General features: G+C 39.9%; 1 protein-coding gene across 1 annotated transcript in view; it reads left to right on the top strand.

Annotated features, from left to right (window-relative positions):
- The first annotated feature begins 5,646 nt into the window (after positions 1-5,646).
- Positions 5,647-17,953, top strand: part of LOC122025739 — a 50,495-nt gene continuing 38,188 nt past the window's right edge. The window contains exon 1 of the mRNA XM_042584608.1: positions 5,647-5,833. The gene's annotated coding sequence lies outside the window, so the exon portion shown is untranslated. The remainder of the gene's footprint in view (positions 5,834-17,953) is intronic.

Raw genomic sequence — 17,953 nt, forward strand, 5'->3', positions numbered from 1 at the left:
AGTATATTGAGCTGGACCATTTAAGGTAAGTTCCTTTTATACTGACTGAATAAAAGGACAAGACCTTTGTTATTATGGAAGTATGTGCTCTTAATCCTGATATAATAACAAGCGCATATATCTAGTATTTATTTCTTTCACTTATCAAAGGGTGAGATTTAGCTTGATAAATCAAAAAGCCCGATAAATTGGGAAATGATATTATTTATAGTGTGTGTTGTTGATTATAGAAGGAAACTGTGTCCTAGGAATCTAGGTTAATGATGTCCCCAAGAGGAGCTCATAAGGATTGTCATGTAAACCCTGGTGGACTTAGTCCTACATGACAATAAGGTTGAGTGGTACTACTCTTGGAGCTAGATATTAATTAAGTGAGTTGTCAGTAACTCATTTAATTAGTGGGCATTCGATATCTTAAACATAGGGAGATTAACACACTCATGATAAGAAGGAGCTCATATAGTAATATGAGATTGGTGCGGTAGTTCAATAATAACTCTTTAGTGGTATGAGCTATTATTGATGAACTCGAGTTGGGTGTTCGGGGCGAACAACGGAAGCTCAAGTTCATCGGGAGACCAAAACCAATTCCTCCTCTCGGTCCTTGTTGTAGCCTCTTATTTATAAAGTGTTATACTCACCCATTCCCACCTTCTTACCCATCCTAAGGTGGTCGGCCAAGCCAAGCTTGGAGCCTAAGCAAGGGCCGACCAAGATCAAGCCTTGATGGAGCAAGTAGGTGGTCGGCCCTAACTTGGAGCCCAAGTTGGTGGCCGGCCACAATAAAATAAAAAGGATTTTCATTTTTTAAAATCTTTCCTTATGTGGAAGTCATGATTTAAAAGAGAGTTTAAAAATTAAATCTTTCCTTTTATAGTCTCTACACAAAATTAAGAGAAAGGTTTGATATCTTTCCTTATTTGTAGTTAAAAGGAAGATTTTAATTTTTGATAAAACTTTCCTTTTTTGTAACCATCCTCATGATTTTAAAAGAGAGTTTTAAAAATTATAAATCTTTCCTTTTATAGCTTTCTACAAAAGATTAAAAGAAAGATTTGATATCTTTCCTTATTTGTAGATTGAAAAGGAAGATTTTAATTTTGAGAAAACTTTCCCTTTTGTAATCATCCACATGTTTTAAATGAGATATTTTAATTTATAAAAGTTTTCTTTTATAACCAACCATGAAGAGAATTTTTTAAAGATAAATTTTTATTTTAAAAATTTTCGGAAACAAATTAGGAAGTTTTAATTTATATTTAAAACTTTTCTTATTTGGAGGGCAATGAGGTGGCCGACCATTAGAGGTTTAATAAGAAAATTTTAATTAAATTTTCCTTCTTAAACATTGGCAAGGAATATAAGGAAGTTTTATTTATAAAACTTTCCTTATTTACCAAGACCAAGGAATATAAAAGAGAGGGTAGAGGTGCCTCACCTCACAACAACATATCATCTATTATTTCCTCTCCTCTCTTCCTTGGTGTGGTCGGCCCTCATCCTCTCCTCATTTTCTTCTTCTTTAGCCGGCGACATCAACTCTCTAGGAAACTCTTGGTGCCCGGATTTTGCTTGGAGAAGAAGTAGAGAAAGGATGCTTTGCTTCTTTGCATCCCTTGGAGCTTGGTTGGAGGCCGAAGACCTTCATCTCTAGGAGATTCTTGGTGGCCAAAACTTGCAAGGAGAAGGAGCCTTGGGTGGATTCTCATCTCGGTAGATTGTCACCCACACGACGTCCGAGATAAGAAGAGGAATACAGCAGAAGATCGCAAGGTCTATAAGCTACTAAAGGTATAACTAGTTATAAGTTTCCGCATCAAAACTAGTTCATCCTTTTGTTCAGATCTTGAAATACTAAACAAAAGAGGCTACTAATTCTAGGTTTCGGATTTGTGATTCAAATTTGTGTTTTTTTGGTTTTTTTTTTTGATCTTGTAATTCGATTGTTCTTTTTAGTTAAACATAGGGTTACTATAAGGAAATTAAATATTGAATTTCTTTGAAAGGCTTTGTCGAGACAGTGGTGGATGATCCCATACCCAAGAAGGCCAAGTGTCTCGTCATGTTTGACCTGGGACCTGGGTGGATTTGGATTAATAATGTTAAGTATCGTTTGCGATCCAAGTCTAAACCTCTAAGAACAGATAAGTTAAATTTGGAATCAATAATGTTAAGTTCTGTTTGTGATTCCGAATTTAATTTCTAAATAACACAATAGGTTGTTAGAAAAGGTTCAGGACTTGTACAAAATTTTTGTAAAGGGAACTGGTACGATATTCCGAGAAGCAACCAACAATAAGTCCACAGATCAGGAAGAAATATACAGCAGAAGATAAAAACATAACCACCAAATTTTTTTTTTAAAAAAAAGGATTTAGACAATGCCCTCATAATATATAAAACACAAATGACTGCGTACCAGTACAACTTACACAATAGGTACAAGTCCGAATAATAGGACACCACAAGTCTAAAATCCAAGAATACAACAAAGTATAAATACAAACAATAAGACACAGCGGGAAAACCATGATCTCGATTGTGATATGGGATTGAAAGCTAGGGCCTCTGAGCGACACACACATCCTCCACCTGCTAACCTGGAAATAAAGGGAAGCAAGGGGTAGTGAGTACAAAATACTCAGTGGATATAAAAAGATAGTGCATGATATATGTAAGAAAACCAAAGAATGCAGTCTCTAGTGAAACACTTACTACAATAGTAAGAGAGTCAATATAAGCAACCACTAATGAAGTATAAACAACTACCTAACCATCTACTGACCTGCTCAACCAGGTAAGACCGATAAATTAGGAGTACATGCAAATCTTACACAAACAAACACGCAACTAACATATATCAAGCATATAAAAAACACTGGCTACACGCCACAACATGCTACTATAAATGGGTCTCCTGAGCGGTCAAGGTATATAAATAGTCACAATCTATGGGAGAACGCTCTACCACAGATGGTCTCGTGGGTGGACAGAATGAGATAGCTATCTAGCTCCTCAGCCACTGACTGCGGAAAACGCTCTTCCAGGGATGATCTCGTGGGTAGTCAGGGTATGTAAACAATCACTATCTGCGGGAGAAAGCTCTACTATGGATGGTCCTATGGGCAGACAGGGTATGTAAGTAGTCACTGTCTGGAGGAGAACACTCTACCACAAATGATCTCATGAGCAGACAGGATGTATACGTGTACCAGTCAAAATGATACATAAGCAGTGACAGTCACCTCCAAGAGTAAGTTTGCTAGTTACCCTATGGTATGGTCTCACTAGTATATAGTCTCTAGCCCAAACAACTAGGAAGGGGTCAAGTAGGATATTCAGCTATTCACTACGTTCTACATGCGATAGCTCAAGATCACTATTTGATTTAATGACCAGTTTAAATGCATAGACATTCATTAAGTAACAAGTCTAATAACATGTGTCTAAGTACCACAACAGCGAGTACAATAGTAATAATCTCAATCCTAGGGGATCCTAACCTCTAGTCATAATATCTCCTTGAACTTCATGGTATCATCATACATATAATAAATAACAGGATCAGGATCAAGTAGTTCTAGATGTTGATCCGAAGAGAATAGCCTAGTGGGCTATGCTACCCCTCTGTTAGGGAGTGATTCCATCAAGTATAGGTAGATATAATCTCACTAACATATATGTCCTCACACAAGTATACAATTATACTACATATGATATTGATAACTTGTAGGCATGCACCTAAATATATAACCATACTATAATAGCCTATAACTAGACTATGGTATGGTAATATCATGTATATATATAACCAATCCAATCTTGAATAACAAATAAGACTGCATAGATATCAAATAGATCAAAATATAAGGACAAGTAATAAAGTATTAAACTTATGCACTAAGACCAAAGATCTAAATAAACAAGTCAAGAAATACCCCCCTTCAAGGTAGATCGTTACTTAAACTATCTTCACGTCAAAGTGCTCATCTCATATCAGAAACCTATATCACAGAATATAGATCATAGCTAAGTTCTACCATGGACCAAATAGCTAAGCCAAATCCTTAATCGATTAGGGAAACACTAATTGATTGAAATCATCAATTCAATTAATTAACCCCATTTCAACTCACTTATATCCTCATCTAAGAATTTAACCCTAATTCTTACCTAGTCTGATGGCAGTCGATGGCGGCTCACGACTAATGACAGTGGCTCACAATGTTCAACAGTCTATCACAGATGAAGAGAGAAGTCGACGAGGGTTCTTTCAGATGGTATATCCTCATCTGACAATAGTAGGGGAAAAAGAAAATCGTTGGTGTCTTGCTTGTGTCCAGAGCAAATGAGAGGCGGTGGTGGATGAGTGACTCGGCACAGACCAAGGAAACAACAACGCACGTAGAGGGCTCTCGCTCGTGGCCGGAGATGGGCTAGTGGTGATGGCCCTTTGCTTGCGGATTGGAGTAGGCGACGAAAGAGGGGCATTAGCGTCGGCTCTCATATTGGTAGCGGCCTATGGCGTTGCCGAGCTAGCCTCACACGAAGAGGGGGCGACTTCTACTTCCCCGACGGCAACCGCCTGCTACGTCGTTGAGTTGGCCTCATGCGATGAAGGGGACATCGGAAGATCAGAGATGCCTAGGGTTCGGGAGGAAGAAAACGGGATCGACGATGAATGTGAGATCGACAATGGTTCCCTAAAATGACCATAGCCATTCTCACAAAGGTCGGTGGCTGGATCAAACAACGCCGACACTATCCGACGGTGGCATCGGGTAGAGTTGTGTGGCTGACGTTGACGGCGAAAAAAGGGATCGAGAGAATAGGGAGAAAAATGAAAGGAAGAAACCTAGGAATTTACATTAATACTTAGGTTAATTAATTCCAACTTTAAGTTCAATTAAATTAATCAACTTCTAACTAAATGTGCATTCCAAATAGCCTTTCTTTAAACCTAATAGATCTATCTCTTAAAATATGTCATACGAATTTCATTTAAATCCTGATTTTTTTTAAAAAAAATTCTATAAGGGTATTTCTCGAATAACACTTATTATTTAATTATTGTATCTTACAGCGGGTGTTGGAGTAGGAGTTGTCATAAGTTCCGAACCAAATAAATCCAACACGTGTTGACTTGGATTTTCTTTCCCTTCTTCTTTGTTTCCGTTGTATTTTCTCTTTCGATAGTTTTATGCGAAAAAGTGAAAAAACCACTAGTACTATTCACTTTTCTCTAATACTTTCGATCCAACGGATAATTTTAGCTACTACAATACCGTAAGTAAAGGATATTCTTAAGATAAAATATCTAGTTAGATATTTTTTTTTAAAAAAAAAAGAGATCCTTTCAATCATTTTCTCTTGAGTTTTGCCCAAATATCTACTTTAGTTTGATTGATTTTCTCTATAGCCTCGAACTTTTCCATCTTCCTTCAGCAACTCCTTGACTTTTAAGATCGTGAATGTTTTTTTATATTAAGGCCCTTCACAAAACAAAAACTAAGTTTTTATTAATTTTATTTTATATTTCTTTATTTTCTTTTATATATATATATATATAAATTTTAAATTCTAAAATCTTAAACTTTAAATTATATATAATATAAAAAAATAATAAAAAAATAAAAACACATAAAGAATTGAAGTGTCTGTAGTTTGGTTGACTTCTCTCGCCGGCTCGCACTTTCCCGTCCTCCTCCATCAACGGCTTCCATCTTCTTCCACCGTTAGTTTGGTTGCCGCCTCGCAGTTTCCCATCCTCCTCCATCAACGGCTTCCATCTTCTTCCACCGTTAGCTCCTTCACCTCGAGAATCAATCAAGCAGTAAGCTCGTTTACCTAATATTCTTCCGTAGTCGAATAATCTGTTCAAATTGTTTCGCTAAACAGATGAAAAATGTTCAATTTAGGGATTTGACGAGTGATCTCTTTAGTCCTTGCAATACCTGTCCTTAAGTTTTTTTGTTCACGGTATCAGATATATGAGAAGATCGCGGCAAAAATATTCCTTATTATGACCACCGAGATATTGATTCACCTTGGATCTGCAGCTGAATCTTTCCCCATCGTGACTTCTCCTGATTCAATATTTTGTTATTTTTTTCTCTTTTCGTAATTTAGTTCCCTTTAGCAACCCCACCTAGTGGGATAAGCTTGGTTGTTGTTGTTGTTGTGGTAATTTAGTTCCCTTTGCCATATATGATCTACTTCCGCAGATGTTTTGATGTAATCCGTTCCTTTGATTTCTCTTCCCTCTTTCCCATTTTTCTTTTGCATTTGTTTTAGTCATATCTTGTTTACCTTTGACTAGTTCATAGATTTCCTTGCAAAGAATTTTTGTGAAGTCATGGGATTTGCAACTGGAAAATCTTTGTTTTTTATTATTACTCAATTACATGCTACACGGTACTGTTTTTATTTCAATCAGCTCTAGATTTGTTATTTTTATTTATTTTTTTATTTTTATGTGTGTGTGTTTAGTAGAAGGTATTTAGAAATTTGTTGAATTTTATCTGGGAGGAGAAAAAGTAGGGAAAAAGTAAAGAAGCCTTTGGCTTTACAAAAAACGCTTGGCCAGGGTCCTCATTTTCAAAAGTCTCAAATACTGCCCCTGATCTCCAAGCAACCCCCTGTAAACCCAGCCCCTCTATTTATTTGTCCAATCAGTTTCATTCTGCTCAACAATCTAAGATCAAATGATATTTGGACTGAGTGGATTAACTTGGACCAGCATGTAGTGTAAAAAGTGCAACTTCATGATCCTCGTGCATCAAAGCCAAAATTTGATAGTCACCCCTTCTATTGTATAACTGAACTATTTGAACTCCTCTCACTCATTGTGTTTCACTATCGAGCATCTGAAAGGAGATTGAAGGAAAACCTTAACTCAAGTGTGGTGGTTGCTTGTTCATCCTATTAGGACCGTTAAGAGGCTAGAGGATGGTTGAAGAGACTCGTTTGCTTTCTTGCTACAAGATTTTAGTGTAGTAGAAAAACAAACAGCCAATATACAAAACAAAAACAAACACATGAGAAGAGACAATTCATTTACTTGGTTTGGTTATCCTCCCAAGGAGCCCTACTCCATGACTATGATCCTTAAAATGGATAACTCTCGAACCACTTCTCACTTTTCTCTTTCTTTGAATTCTGTCAGAGGTGGAGAAACTTCTTGCAAGCTTTTACATTCTCTTCTTACAAGTATGAGAATTTTGAGTACATGAAGAGAGGAAAATGAAGAACAATGAAAGCTTAGTATAAGAAGAACTTGTAAGCAAGAATATGAGGATTCAATAGTCTTCTCGTGCTTCTAAACCCCTATATATATATGCAGTCTCTCGCAACATCGAGCTTTGTTACAGTTCTTAAGGTTGACATCAATCGACTGACATACCATCACTCAACTTAATTTAGTCTTCTTTTGTGTTGCAGTCATGGACCAATCAACTACTAACCATTATCAATCGATTACTTGCACAATAGTCGATAGCTTTTAGATCATTGCTCTTAGTTGACTACTTTGACTAATTTTATTGGAGTCAACTAATTAGTTGACTATTCCCAAAATTAGATCGAAGAGAAACATTTTGTTTGAATAGTTTTATGCTTTAGTTAAGTCGATTGCCACAACGTTACTCAATTGAAATACCTTGAATAAAAACTTTATTCTTTTCGTGGTTCGAGGTTTGGGATTTGAATAATTAACTAATATGACTTACCAATTGACTATTGGCCTCGATAGACTTGAACAAAAACATTTTGTTCATTTTTTTAGGCTGAGCTGATTGACACAAATCATTGGTAGAATATACAATTTGTTAATGCCCAGTCGACTAACATACAAACAGAAACCTTCATTTTGGCTTTGTTCAATTGGACACTTTGGTTGATTCAAGGACGGTCAACTATTCTGTTAACTTGAGTACTTCTAAGATTGAGTCAGTTCTTAAAATTTTCCAGGTCATACTTAATAAAAAAAGCCCTAATAGGTTACGAAGATCAAACACTAGGCAGGAATCTGTTAGTGGATCAAGTGGACTAGACACTAAGCAAAAGAAGACCAAATGGGTTGATAAACCAAACATCTGGCAGGACAGACTTGGTGGGTCAGCAAAACCAAATATCAAGTAGAAGAAAGCCATGGTGGGTCGATGGGACACTAAGCAGAGCAAGTCCAAACGGTTCAACGGCACCGAATGATTAGCCAAGTAAGCAAGGTAAGTTCAAGAGAGGTCTTTTGAATAGAAGACTGCAAGGAGTGTTTCAACTATGGGACGAGCGTAATCCTATAGCCAAGCAATGATCTGACTAAGAAATCAACATGAGTTTCAAAGTTGAGATTAGATAGAATTTACTGTCAAAAGTTAGAGCATGCATTATATTGTGTATTTGTTATACTAATATTACAGAAATCTATTTTTCAGTCGAACGAAAGGGATTACCGGTCGACTGAATAGGAGTATGCTGCCTAGCGGAAGATAAGATCAAAGATAGATCGGTCGATCGGAACTATTGATCGTGCGACCAAAAATAGATCTGATTGATCAAGCGCGATATTGATCTGATCAACAAATGAACTTGGATGGGAAGTTGGCTCAGATATGATCGGTCGACTATTATGGTTTATCGGTCTACTGCTGTCACGCCCCGGAGGAGTCCCTGTCCGAAGAAATTTCGACAGCACCTCCCCTGTACGGCGGACAATCTGAAACTTTCTACATACACAATATACATCAGCCACAGGCGGCTGGAATATACACACAACCACGCATTTATATATATATCATCAGCCCACTCGGCTGGAACAAAATATAAAACACAGCAGAAAAACGATAGAAATCCAAATACATGACTGCTAGCCGGCTAGGCTTACACCACACAACATCACAATACTCCGGGAAACAAAATCGGAACACAAAGTCAACTATACACATACCATACACCACGATAAACATAAACAAAATGCGAAGACTAGTCTTCTAATGTGATGTGGGGACCGGCAGTCAGGATACTCCAAGCGACTCCATAAACAACCTGCTACCTGAAAAAGATAGTATCAACGGGGGTGAGTTCAACAACTCAGCGAATACCAATGGACATGAGTAGTAAGATATATCTAACAGCAACAAACATGGAATACAGCTTCCTAATCATATAGGAATACGCAAACCGAAAGGTAACCGAGGAAGTCAGATCACAGAACTCTATCCGCATAAAAGGGTCACAAACCGAAGTGTCAATAATCAGATGCAGTCAAAGTACGATCCAACCAAACGCAGAACCAAACGCAAAAACACAATCATAAGAATATAAATACATCGATGCATGATCTTAACGATGCCCCTGGTCACCCCGACGCTCCTCTCACACAAAAGGCGAGACCGGTGGGTAGGCGACAACCGCACTGCCACCGCCTCACGAGTGACCGAGTGGACGGGATCTTGTCGGAGTACTCCTTGACCCCAAATCATAAACGGGGAGCTCAATGCTCTCATCTCCTAATACACGATAACGGGGTCTCTCTGCTACCACGCTGAGTCACCGACCAAATGAGCTAAACAGAGTCCACCGTCACGGCCTACTACTGCTACACTAAATGCCGAGCTAAACAGCGGAACCGATCGCCGGCTACCATACCTGAGTCATATGACCAACGGAGCTAAATCAGAACCGCCACACACCGCTCGATATACCACTAAACCATGAGTGGGGTGTATGCAAGATATGAATGGCGATGGGCTCAACCTGTAGCCGATAATCGACAAAGATGCAATCATGATGCGTGTCACTATGCATAACAAAAACTGATCAACATAACCATATCCATATATACAAAATGTGGGTACCATAGTATCAGTAGGTCAATCCACGGATCTAGGGCATACAGATCCTCTATGGTATAGCAACCTAGATCCTAAACATATCTCCTTCCATAACATATGTACCAACAATATGCACATATCAAGAATCAAAGTCTAGGTACACGAATCATATATGATATACAAATAGAGGTACACAAGCCAGTCATGGCATAAAACCTAAGTATCAGATAATCTCGATACACATGACTGAAACCAAAAGTCCAGAACCTAGTCCTAACCTCAGTAAAACATGGTATGTCACTTATTCTAGAAACTAAGATACTTATGGTAATACAGTACTCATGGCAATAAATCACATGATATAAGCATGGATACGTCACAGGCGATAAACCTAACATGCTATGGATATCAAACAGTGACATACCAAAGACAAACATGTTCATTGCTTGTAGTTATAAAATATTATGCATATCCAAAGACAATATCATAAAAGATAAGTCAAGAGGTACCCGCCTCCGATAAGAAGATCGTATCCGGTCCAATCCAATGTCGAGATGCTCGTCTCGCGTCGAAGTCCTATGTCACCAATATATATACATTTTTATTTAGCTAAAATTCAATAAATAGTTAAATAAAATCCCTACAACTAATTTAGGGTAAAACCCTAATCACATCATACATATAAACAACTAATTATACATTAATCATTTCATTACCCTACTTCTTACCTTAATCTCACAGCCCCTAATACTGATCCACCGCCAGGTAGGGTATTGCGGGATAGTGTAGCTGCTGTTGGGAAACCAAGAAAACACCTCAGCTTGTGATAAAACAGCCGGATACCCCACTAATCCACAACCACAAGGCACAACCTCACCTGCCGGAATCACCACACTCTTCCTCTTCAATTACAGGTGCTGATCCCAAATCTAGCGATGTAAACGTCCAGCCCATAGTGTTGTGGTCGCTGAAATCAAACAACCCTTCTCCAAGATTACTGCTACCATCATCAACCAAAGAGAGAAAAGATGAATCAGCACTAGGGTTAGGCACCAAATCAAAGAAAAATCAAGAGAAGGAGGTTTGTTCGAAGCTAGCTTACCCCCTGAGCCTTAAATGTCCACCCTCGCCGGCGATCGGTTGGTAGCCACGGAACCAGGTCAGCGCTAGGACAGAGGAAATCACGGTCGGTGAACAGGTGCTTCGGATCTAGGTCTTCCTCGTGGCCGGCGATCGGTTGGCGTCGTTGCGCTGGGTCGTGCAGGAAAAAAAAAAACCTCGGCCGGCGGCAAAAATCTAGGGCACGCGGAAGAAGTGGCCGGAGAAGGTAGCGGCAGTGTGTGGAGAAGAGAAGAAAAGGAGAGGAGAAATCACAGCTTTATGCTCGGGGAAGGAGAAAGGAAACCGACGAGTGCGGTTAGGGCTCGGGTTCGGCAGGGGAAGAAGAAAGGCGCGGGCACGCGGGAGAAGGAAAGGATCGGAGGAAAAAGAAAAGAAAAATAAAGAAAAAGAAATAGAGAAGGAAAAAGAATTTAGAAATTAAACATTTCCTCACTAAAACGGGGTAGCCTAAACAGGCTTTCCCGGACCCCGTTTTTATCCCCGCAAACTCATCCATATGAGCTCCGAAAAATTCCCGAAAAATTTCCAAAAATTCCGGAAAATTCCTTTATTAATATTCGCCTATTTTCGGTATTTTACATTCTCCCCCACTAATAAAAAATTTGGTCCCCAAATTTCGTTATCTACCATCAGCAAATACTAACAACAGGTAAAGAGTATAAATGCTGAACGGTAAATAATATCACACACCTCAAGTGAAAAGATGGGGTATCGTGCTCGCATAATATCCTCGAGCTCCCAAGTTGCCTCCTCGTCTATATGATGCTGTCATTCGACATCAACCAGCCGGATAGTCTTGTTCCACACCTGACGCTCTTTCCGGTCCAGTATCCGTACCGGAATCTCCTCATAAGTGATGTCGATCTGAACAGAACCGAGATATCTGTCAGTGCATGTGTCGGTTCGAGTAGGTATCTGCTTAACATAGACACGTAGAACACATCGTACACGCCTACCAAGGATGGTGGTAGTGCTAACCAGTAAGCTACCGCTCCAATCCTCTCCAAGATCTGAAAAGGACCAATGTATCGCGGAGCTGGCTTACCTCTTCCCCTTTCGTGGGTGGAACTCGTAAATACTGGTCGCCAATAGAGAACGCTAGGGTCTGCGTCTCCGATCAGCATAACACTTCCGATCCTGCGCCTCTAACATCCTCCGTCCGATAATACGGACCAACTCGCCTCATATTGAGCTCTATGAGGTCCTAATAACTGGGCCTCCTCAACCTCCACAACGCTTCAACGGTGGCATTTGGATAGCCGAATGCAAGCCGTTGTTGTAGACGAACTCTACCAATAGCAAATGGTCCTCCCAACCGCCCCAAAAATCCAATAGAAGACTTCAGAAACCCTCTAGAGTCTGAATGGTCCACTGTGACTATCCATCCGTCTGAGGATGGAAAATTGTATTGAAACAGAGCTGCGTGCCAAGGTCTGCTGCAGACTCTGAAAACGAGACGTGAATCGGGTCTCTATCCGAAATAATAATCAACGGACACCACGTGATCTAATGATCTCTCGTGAAATAGATCTACCAATTGATCCAGAAATCTGTCCTCCGAATAGCTAAGAAGTCGCGGATTTGGTTAATTGATCAACGATTACTCAAATCGCGTCTTGGTCTCGTCATGTCCTCGACAAACTCACCACAAAGTCCATAATAATATGTTCTCATTTCCACTCAGAAATAGAAATCTGCTGAAGTAAGTCGGCAGATCTCTAATGCTCGGCTTTCACTTGCTGACAGCCAAGACATCTAGCTACAAAATCCGCGATGTCATTCTTCATGTCATTCCACCAATAGGAACGCCTCAAATCTCGGTACATATGGGTACCGCCTGGGTGGATAGCCAATCGGGAGTGATGAGCTTCCTCAAGTAACTCCTCCCTGACCGGTGAACTGGAGGCACTCATAATCGGCCTTGGTAATATATAATACCCACATCAACGCGGGTGAACTCTGTTTGCTGCCCAGAACCTAGCTGGTTGCCAATGAACTGTAAATACTGATCACCAGCCTGGGCCTCTCGGATCCTCGTCCTGATCGACGATTGAGCAACCATGGTAACAAGAATACCCTGCTCTATCTGTAGCCACAACTCGGTGGCAAGCCAAAGTCACTCTAGACTTCCGGCTAAGTGCATCGGCAACCACATTAGCTCTCCCCGGGTGATAGCTAATGGTATAATCATAATCCTTCAGGAAGTTCATCCATCTCCCTGTCAGAGATTAAGTTCCTTATAAGTTATCAGATATTTGAGACTCTTATGGCCAGTGAGAATCTCAAATGTAATGTCATATAAAATAATGTCGCCAAATCTTCATGGCAAAAATAATGGCGACTTGCTCCAGATCATGTACAGGGTAGTTCTTCTCATGCTTCTTACCGAGGGAGACTACTCTATCGCATCGCATCAAAACAACGTCGAAGTAGGTGCGTCAAGATAGAGCGAATCCTTCCTAAAAGATAAAACCAAAATCGGATGACACTACTCTTGAAGCGGTCTTGTAATCCTCAACCACGTGAACTTCACGCCTTTCCCAGTCGGACGTGTAAGTAGCATAACAAGTGAGAAACCCTCAACGATCTCCGAAATATAGAGCCAAACAAAGGAAGTTGCGAGCCTCTTATATCGACTCCATCATCCTCTATCTCCTGTGTAACCACGGTATACTCCTACCGTGACCGTGTGTCTCAAATATCTCACAGAAGACAACCAAATCGCACATCTAGATGTTCCTCGAAACATCTCTAGAACTAATCAAGGTGGTGTACTTGACTCACCTCGGATCCGTAATAAATCACAATATCGTCAACAAAGACAATGGAAACCGATCCAAACATTCTAGGGATACCCGAATCATCGAGTCCACGACAACATCTAGGCACCGCAAGCACTAATGGTAAAACCAAGACACATAATGTCCGTATCGCAGACATTCCTAACAATAAGATCCTCAACAATAAACAGATCTAATCACCAACGATATATAATCACCAAAGAATAGAACCTCCATGTGAGAGCAATGCTCTATTACACGAAATACCATATGTGGGAGCAACGCCTACCACAAGAAATCCTCCATATGTGGGAGCAACGCTCCACCACAAATAATCCAAAATATGTATCCACAATAAATATGGGAGCAATGCTCCGCCACAAACAATCCGAATATGTGGAAGCAATGCTCCACCACAAAACAATCCCTAAATATGTGGGAATCCGGAATATGGAAGCTACGCTCTAACGATCCATAACGGAGCTACGCCTACCACAACAATACAAAAGTGCCCAAAGTACAACTATCTAGCTATATGAGATCTCTCCACGATCATGGGTAGCCTAGGTATAACCACCCGAAGCAAATCAAATCCATCAACTCTATCGTCCTCCTCCTGGTAATGGGAGAATGGTGTGGTAAACGACCAATATCATAATGTAGACATTTAATATTCTACATTTAACATAGGTAAAATTATCATGATGCCACCATACACACAACATATGTATGATCGACATAATCCTCCGATTAGTACACACCAAAATACTCACATCATAGGTATAAATCACCGTGATACCTCCAACAATGCATATCGAACCCGTGTACACATATCAATATAGGTATAATCGACAATACACCTCTAATACACTCAAGTGTATACACATATAATCAACGATACTTCCAATAAGGCATACTAAAACCCAGTGCGTTCACAAATCACACAAAATCAACAAGATACCTCAAATACCACACCAAACACATATGTACATACCACGACACAGATTTAAATCGATAAGATACCTCCAATATGTCGATCAGGCACGTCAGCTAACTAAATAGCTATAATCCACAAGAAACCTACCATAACCATATCTAGATGGGAATACCCACACTATCCACAAATGAACTATCCATTATAGAACTCCTTCAACTCATAACAATCATATGTACACTTCATAGATATGCATAATCAGCATATTTAATCCAATCTATCACACAAACCCTATGTCATCTTCTAAGTTATCCAATTAGGTACATACAGTCTAAAATTACAGTACCCATGGAATAGGATACATCGATCCTCTATCAACTGACTAAACCGACAATAGTATACGATCAACTCCGTCTTTTCCACGTCAGTACAAAACTTGTACTCAAATGTGCTCTAGATATCAATTAAGCACATACAACCCAAAGATTCAGACATCTAGAAGTAAGGTAGGTTAATCTGCTACTGATCGGATCAACACAACTAATCAATCATCTACTAACTAATCAAGAATAAATAAACCCTCTACAAGCATCTAAGGTAAATCGATCACAACTACCCAAATCAAACAAACGTCAATCTATCTTCTACTGACAGATCTAACAAGAGTAAATCAATATTTACTGATGAAATTTACTAAAATAACATGGTATACTACTGGCTAGGTCATCATAAAGATATAAATACTATCCACTACCCAGCTAATAAAAGCAGAGGCCAGTATGTGCCTCAATCTGCTAACCAACTGGTAATAACATAAGCTAAAAAACTACTGGTGTATGATATGATAAATCACCAGAACTGTAACCCTTAAGGTCAATCAAGATCAGTGGCTAACCTAATCATAAAATATATGCTATATCAACTAGGCGGTACCGGTAAGAGTCTTGTCTGGTCATGTAATAGTAGTCAAGTAATAACAAAAATGTAGGATAACGTTATACCACATACCTCCTATAGCTTGGAGATGTCATGTTGCCAGTCCCAAAATCAAAAAGTCACATCGAGAAAAAAAATCAAACACCGGAAAAATAAGACACGTAAGTCGATCTACGATACCAAATAAATTGATATCGGATAAATCTGAAAATCCGAACACATAAGTATCGTATACACCGCCTGATACCACTAAATTGTCGCCCGGAGGTCCTGTCAGAAGAAATTTGACACCTCCTGTCACAGTGACAATCAAACTTTCTACATCTGTGATATCATCGATCAGTGGTGGAATATACACCAACCACATATATATATCATTGACCGAACAAAATATAAAACACAAGGAAAAGCGATAGAAATCGAATCATGGTAGTGAAGCTTACACCACACAACATCACAATACTCGGAAACAAAACCTGAAGTCAACTATACACATACCGTACACCACGATAAACATAAACAAAATCGAAGACTAGTCTTAATGTGATGTGGGACCGTGATCGAGGATACTCAGCGACTCCATAAACAACTGCACACGAAAAGATAGTATGGGGTGAGTTAATGACTCGTGAATACGATGGACGTGAGTAGTAAGATATATCTATGACAGAACATGGAATACGACTTCTAATCGTATATAGGAATATCTGGCGAAAGATGGCGGGAGGCATACTCACGGGAACTCTATCCGAGACAAAGGGTCGTCAAGCGAAAGTGTCAATAATCATGTATGCAGTCAAAAGTATCACCAAATGCAGCAAACACAATCATAAGAATATAAATACATCAATGCGTATGATCTAATGATGCGTCCTGTCACCCTGGCGTCGATCCTCTCGAATGGCGAGGCCAGGGTGGGTAGGGTGACAACCGTCGTCTGTCGTCACGCTCACGATGGTGACCGAGTGGACGGGATCTTTGTCGGAGTACTCCCGACCCCAGATCGTAAATGGGGAGCTCGATGCTCTCGTCTCGATCTGCGATAACGGGAGGTATCTCTGCTACCACGTTGAGTCACGACCAGCAGAGTCCACCGTCTGCTCTTCTGCTACTAAATGCCGGTAGCTGAGCCAGCTGAGTCGTATGACCAGCCAGACGAGCAGTGAACCGCACGCGCACGATATACCACTAAACCGTGGTGGGGGTGTGTGCGATCATATGGCGATGGGCTCGACCGTAGTGGGCCGCGATGTGACGTCTGATCGTGATCGTGTCACGTAACAAAATCGTAACCGTATCCGTATATCTGAAATGTGGGTACCGTAGTATCGATGGTCGATCCACGGATCTGGGCATCGGGTCCTCATGGTATATGACCTAGATCCTAAACATATCTCCTTCCATAACATATGTACCAACAACGTATCAAGAATCAAGGTCTAGGTACACGAATCGTATATGATATACTGAATAGAGCCGATCGTGGCATAAAACCTAAGTATCGGATAATCTCGATACATGGCTGAAAAGTCGAACCTAGTCTAACCTCGAAAACATGGTATGTCACTTATTCTAGAAACTAAGATACTTATGGTAATACAGTACTCATGGCAATAAATCACATGATATAAGCATGGATACGTCACAGGCGATAAACCTAACATGCTATGGATATCAAACAGTGACATACCAAAGACAAACATGTTCATTGCTTGTAGTTATAAAATACTATGCATATCCAAAGACAATATCATAAAAGATAAGTCAAGAGGTACCCGCCTCCGATAAGAAGATCGTATCCGGTCCAATCCAATGTCGAGATGCTCGTCTCGCGTCGAAGTCCTATGTCACCAATATATATACATTTTTATTTAGCTAAAATTCAATAAATAGCTAAATAAAATCCCTACAACTAATTTAGGGTAAAACCCTAATCACATCATACATATAAACAACTAATTATACATTAATCATTTCATTACCCTACTTCTTACCTTAATCTCACAGCCCCTAATACTGATCCACCGCCAGGTAGGGTATTGCGGGATAGTGTAGCTGCTGTTGGGAAACCAAGAAAACACCTCAGCTTGTGATAAAACAGCCGGATACCCCACTAATCCACAACCACAAGGCACAACCTCACCTGCCGGAATCACCACACTCTTCCTCTTCAATTACAGGTGCTGATCCCAAATCTAGCGATGTAAACGTCCAGCCCATAGTGTTGTGGTCGCTGAAATCAAACAACCCTTCTCCAAGATTACTGCTACCATCATCAACCAAAGAGAGAAAAGATGAATCAGCACTAGGGTTAGGCACCAAGTCAAAGAAAAATCAAGAGAAGGAGGTTT

This window comes from Zingiber officinale, chromosome 1A (assembly GCF_018446385.1).
Source record: "Zingiber officinale cultivar Zhangliang chromosome 1A, Zo_v1.1, whole genome shotgun sequence".
Lineage (NCBI taxonomy): Eukaryota > Viridiplantae > Streptophyta > Magnoliopsida > Zingiberales > Zingiberaceae > Zingiber > Zingiber officinale.